The 6126-nt window shown below is 36.1% G+C and overlaps 1 protein-coding gene across 1 annotated transcript in view; it reads right to left on the minus strand.

Annotated features, from left to right (window-relative positions):
• The window catches only part of Orco (odorant receptor co-receptor), a 93240-nt gene extending 90842 nt beyond the window's left edge, over positions 1-2398 (minus strand). The window contains exon 1 of the mRNA XM_069835279.1: positions 2265-2398. The gene's annotated coding sequence lies outside the window, so the exon portion shown is untranslated. The remainder of the gene's footprint in view (positions 1-2264) is intronic.
• Positions 2399-6126: the final 3728 nt, after the last annotated feature.

The following is a 6126-nucleotide window of genomic DNA, read 5'->3' on the forward strand; positions in this document are numbered from 1 at the left end:
TCGCTCTGACTGCAGGCGACAGACTAACCTGAACGTCGCTTGGTGTAACTTAATGGACTCGCCTGACCCAGGCGCACATTGCCGGCGACTGTCAGGATTAAATAATTTTACTGTACTTAACACCATCGATTGTTATAGCATTAGACACATCGTTTCCGAAAGTTAAAAAGTCGACAAGTGCATAACTTTACTATGCTGCATATCTTTACGTAGAAGTAAGTGTGGATGCGATCAGGTCCTGTCGATGGATGCATCATAGTTTTACTCTGCTGCTTATCTTTACCTAGAAGTAACGTGTTGGTACAATCAACTGTCGGCAGATACATAGATAAGAGAATCCAAAAGCACTACAGTACTAGAGACAAATGAAAAGCATGAACTCAAGTGTTTTCTGTGTTATGCCAATAAATATGGGCTGAACATGAATAATTTTTGTTTCACGGTGAAGTTAAAATAACTTTCATGTGATTGTGTGTATATTTTTAAATTGAGGAATTGTTTTTGTTTTTGTATGAAATAATAATTTCAATGATTGTACCATGAAATCCGGCTGTGGAAGGTGGTCTATGTAGCTGACAACATCAGCAGACTCGATGACCTGAACATTGTAATTCAAGGCGACAACACAACTCTTGTTTGCCTTCAGATATTTCTACGCGTGGTAAGAAAAATAAAATTAATGTAGCTTACTTGTGTTAATGTTCTTAAGACCTGTTTTCCTAGAACACATCTCCAGGATTTATGGATTCAAAAAATTTGTATGAATCACTGGCTACATAACCATAACAATTTTTTTGCCTTCAATGTTAATATAATTATTTTATAGGGATTACCTGATTTCCTTCTTTAGTGTTTTCAAAGAACTAGTAAGGAAATAGACTTCATATTGAGCCCGACTTAAGGTTAAAACTTTAAAAAATCGTACCTGAGACTGAGAACCTAGTGTCATCAAAATAAGCTCATGCAGCTCATTAAGAACATGGTTTGTAAATGCAAAATCTAATAAAAATTTAATTATGATAATATTTTAATTCGGGCTAAATTCATAGATTGCATCTGATAAGAAGTACTTGAGGCTTCATTATATTGAATTACTGATATTCGAAAAAAATTGAAATCCCATGCTCTGGAGAGCATTTAAGCGCTAAAGAGTCGAAGATGTTTCGTATTCTAGTCGACGTAACTTATATACTTTACACATTAGAGTCATAAACAATGAAAGAAAAATCCATTAATTGTATTATTAAAAATATTAGGTTAAATCTGAATATGTACTGTCAACATAAGTATCAATTTATAAGGAAAAATTTACAGCAAAAGAAAGTTCAACATTTGCACAACAGAAGATATCGGTTTATACACGCATATCATAAAACAGATTAGGCAAATGTCCGGTAATCTTTTGGCGAATCCTCGGACCTCACCCCACTTCATCTCATACATCTTGCCAAAATATTGTAAAAAATTGTAGAAAATTACTAAATTGTGTAACTGTAAAAATTGTAAAATATTGTAAAAATTTGTAAAAATTGTAATTGTAATATTGTAAAATTTTGACTTGTTCCACATCTTAAAGCTTCATTGCTCATGTAAGATCTATGGAATATAATAAATGAATGAATGAATTCAGATTATCAGGAGTGATCTCACTAGAGGTTTTGATTTGTCTATTGAAAAGTACGAGTATATAAAGATTAGAAGAAATAAAGTACTCTGATATAATAAAATAGATCTTAATTGACTTGCATAATCCGATTTCTCATCTTGCAGATAAGTTGTGTGGTTTCTACTGTTTTTGAGTAAAATTGTGTTGTGTTAAACGTTACAGGAATTTGTATTTTTCGAATGGGGTTAAATTCCGGTATGGTAATGGGGATCGCAAACGGAAGTCTTGCCCAAATTGGATCGTACCTCGAAAAGTTCGGGAACCATTGCTTTAAGGTGAAACATGCGATGTAAGTTCCTACTGAGTTAAAAAAATTGCATCTACTGTTGAGTAGATATACACTTGGATAAAAAGAAGAAAAGTAAAAAAAAAAAATGGAAAAACTTAATGAAAAATTACAAATTGCTTCCTTCGAAAAACAAGAGCAAATTTAGAAATCAATTCGTTTGTCTCGTGAATACGTGACGTATTAAAGTATTATATTAATGTGATATAAGAAGCATGGCAACTGGAGAATGTGTTGTATTAACCATGGTATATAATTACAACTGCCGTGGTCTGATTGTATTCGTAATATCTGTACAAATAAAATGCTCACTCCATTGGAAGTTGGATGAAGGCGGATCCGAAGGGGGAAAGTTCAGAATTTCTCCAACCTGCATTCTGCATATTTGATGGACTCTCGAGTCAGGTGGTGTACAATCCGTTCCGATGAAAACTTGGCTGATTATAGTAGTATCTGAAATTTAAGAGAATACACAATCACTCAAACTGACGTAAATTCAAAAAAATTCGCAGCTTGTAGGATAAATTTTCAACAACTTCAGCAAAAATAATTATTAAATTTTTAATCATTATAGTAGTTAGACGTTTTTAGCAGAATAAGAGACGATATTAAAGGGAGCAGTGCGTATGGGATGAAGGTAAATACAAATAAAACGAAGACAATGGTTGTAGGAAGAAAAATAAAGAAAGTAAACCTGAGAATACTGAGTGAAGCAGTAAAACAAATGGACAGCTTCAAATACTTCGAGTGTAAGCTACATCTCAAGTACCGTATTTGCTTACTATAAGCAGTAATATGGGCTGCTGCCAGGAAGTCAAAAGGAGGATAACAATGGCAAAGGATGATTTTAATAGAAAAAGGAGCATCTTCTGCGTAGCTCTGGAAGAGACTCGTGAAGAGCTTTGTGTGAAGTGCACCATTATATGAAGTAGAAACATGGACATTACGACAAATTGAAAAGACACGATTACAAACATTTGAAATTTTGATAAGGAGAAAGATGTAGTGTGTGAAATGGACAGAGAGAATAAGAAATGAACCTGTGTTGGAAACCGTGGATGAAAAAAGACTGATGCTGAAACTGATCAAAAGGAGGAAAAGGAATTGGTTGGTTCACTGACTGAGAAGAAACTGCCTACTGAAAGATACACTGGAAGGAATGGTGAACAGGAGAAGAGTTCGGGGGAGAAGAAGATAGGCCTATCAGACAATAGACGACATTAAGATATATGAAAAGACTAAGAGGAAGGCAGCAATAGGAAAGATTGGAGAATGCTGGGTTTGCCGTAAAAGACCATCATTTGGCAGAACACTATGTAGGCCCTATGTATATGTAGTTACATTGTGAGATTTAAGAGAATATATAATCAGTAAAAGTGACGTAAATACAGAAAAGTACGCAGTATAGGCTTATAGAGTAAATTCTCAATATATGTATAACTTTATCACAAATAAATAATATATTAAAAATTAATATTGTAGTTTCATTGTGAAAAATTATTTGGGATTATTAGCACTGTTTTTGAATTGCGGGAGGGTGCACTACGATCCAGCACTGGGACCTTTTAAGATCTGTAACCCTCAAGCTAGAAGCATTCCTAAACTCACAATGGCTGACTTCACAAAGATTCGCTGCGTAACTACAGTCTAGTAGACCTACTGTCTTCGCACTACGAGTTGGCGCGGGCAGTAGATAGGCGGGACGGGGGAACTTTACGCTACACTCTGACCTGAAAACTTCGTCCACTTACTTGGCTACACGGGAACGGAGTCAGACATAAAAGATTCCGCATCTTCGGTGCTGTCGCTATGACTATCATTATCACATTTTTCAAAATTTCTGGAGTATGATCTGTCCATGATAATCGTCTGTTTATGTTCCAGCCGTGTATATTAATTCGAATCTCTCAACAATGCCATTAGCCCCACCGCCCCCATCCTGATGGACAACAATGAGTGTTCTGGACACATTTACGGTAGTCAAAACTCCGTAACATTTTTATCGTGCCAGAACTTGGGAAACGTTAAATTGGTAGGCCTATCTATCCGCATTTCGTCCAGATAAAAAATCGGTTTTTCCACTTTCCTAAGATTTCTTATTTGCTGTAGATAACTTCACGTATTTTAATTTACAGTGTTTTCCTCAATTTTTTTGCTGCACACTTCTTCCACCTGAAATCCTTTTTCTTCAGTATTCGTCTTAATGTTGTCTTTCATTTCAAATCAATTTTCTCTTGTAAAAGGGTAGACGTTTGTTGCAGCTTGGTACTATTTTTTTACTTGTTATTTAACGACACTGTAATAACTACTAGCTTCTTCAGTGTCGATTGAATTGATGATGGCGAGATGGTATTTGGCGAAATGAAACCAAGGATTCGCCATAGATTACCTGACATTCGCCTTCCGCTTGGGAAAACCTCGGAAAAACCCAACTAGGTAGTCAGCGCAAACGGGAATCGAACTCACTCCCGAACACAACTGCAGATCAGCAGGCAAACGCGCTATCTCCTGAGCTACGCCGGTGGCCCTCCTTCTTTTTCAAATAAAAATTCTCAATTATATCATTTTTGTCAATCTCCCGTCGAAGTCATCTACATTTGCGTTTCGGTACTCTGGACGTTTACATTTTTTTTCTCCCTCAGGTGTCGACAACGCACTTTCTTCTGTGCAGTCTTTCATTTCATTCCTTATACGCTGTATTGTTCTTGTGGATAGATTAGAGTACTTTTCTACCTTTTCTGTAGGTTTAGTAAGAGGAATGCAAAGGCACTGTTGTTGTTTTTCTTCATCACAGAATTATTTTGCACTTCTAATAATATTCCTTTCTTCGCTATAGATTGTCAATCCTTGTTTCCTCTTTGTCGACATATTTACAATAAACAAAAAACTGCTATAAACCTAAATAACAGTATACAATAACATAAATTCTATTAACTATATTATTATCAACACTATTAACACGAAAAGCAAAGGATAACTAAAGCAATACAAGATTTGTGGTATACTGAAAACAATTGTCTTGTTGAAACTAATAAAACACTACAGTAAAAACCCCACTATTATTTTCACAAAGTCGCAAAGACTCATAGACACGTGCAGTAGATGTTTGTGAAACAGGAATATTGCAGTGAACAGCGCGGTGCGCATGCGCGACTGTTTCCCCTCCGCCCCGTCTAAGTACTTCAGCCGCCTTCTCCTGGCGTGACAACAGTATATACTGTCACGAAGGTTGAGTTTATGAGGGTGCTAGGAACAATAGACTGTGCAGGTACTATTTCGGATTGTCTGCGATGAAGCGATAGTAGCGATTCTAGTGGTTAGCAACTATCTATGGATGTATATTTCCTACGTATTGAGCTCGTGACTGTATATACTAGATTGTGGCGTAACCAAGTTTCGAGCAGGCAATCTTACTTGTCCCTGGGCCAGCCCCCTCCGTGCGTCGCCAGACGGCGTTCGGGAAATGCTATGGAATGATGGCGGAATGGAGAGATGTTGACGGAAAGATTCAGTTAGATACCTAATATGGGGAAAGGGAAGATCGCAAGAAAAATCTCAAATGCGACCTCATCCGTGATATCATAAATGACTTCGAATTCGCATCAACTTATTTTAGATTATTTTGGTTCTAGACGATTATCTTCCTTGTGAAGATTCTCTTTAATACAGAATAAAAAGATAGAAAGAAACATAATATTACTCATACGATGTTTACATTTACATGAAGTAACAAAGGAAAGCGAAGAAATTGCAATATTTATTCTGTAAAGGATTCGCGGCACCGAAATCTAGACCTCTGCAATATTACTTTCCAAATTCGTACATTAAATCATGTGCACACTGCACAGCGAGTTCTGCGAGCAATTATTATATCTTTAAAGTAAGATGGCCTTCATATTCGACAACGGCCATGCCTCAACAATGTCAACAGAAATATTATCATTCCTAAATTAGAATAAATGCGTAGCTGCGAAGGTGTAAGAAAATATCTAGAAATCTCTCAATTTTTTGTTACTGCTTTGAATATGTTTCGGTAATAGCATCATAATAATATAATTAGTCATTAATATTACCACTGAACCACACCGTGGTCTTTAAAGCCTCACCTGAAGGAACTTTATTACAGATTATTCCATCTGTCGTTGATTTATTTCATGTCCATTCGTCATAAACG

This window comes from Periplaneta americana, chromosome 9 (assembly GCF_040183065.1).
Source record: "Periplaneta americana isolate PAMFEO1 chromosome 9, P.americana_PAMFEO1_priV1, whole genome shotgun sequence".
NCBI lineage: Eukaryota > Metazoa > Arthropoda > Insecta > Blattodea > Blattidae > Periplaneta > Periplaneta americana.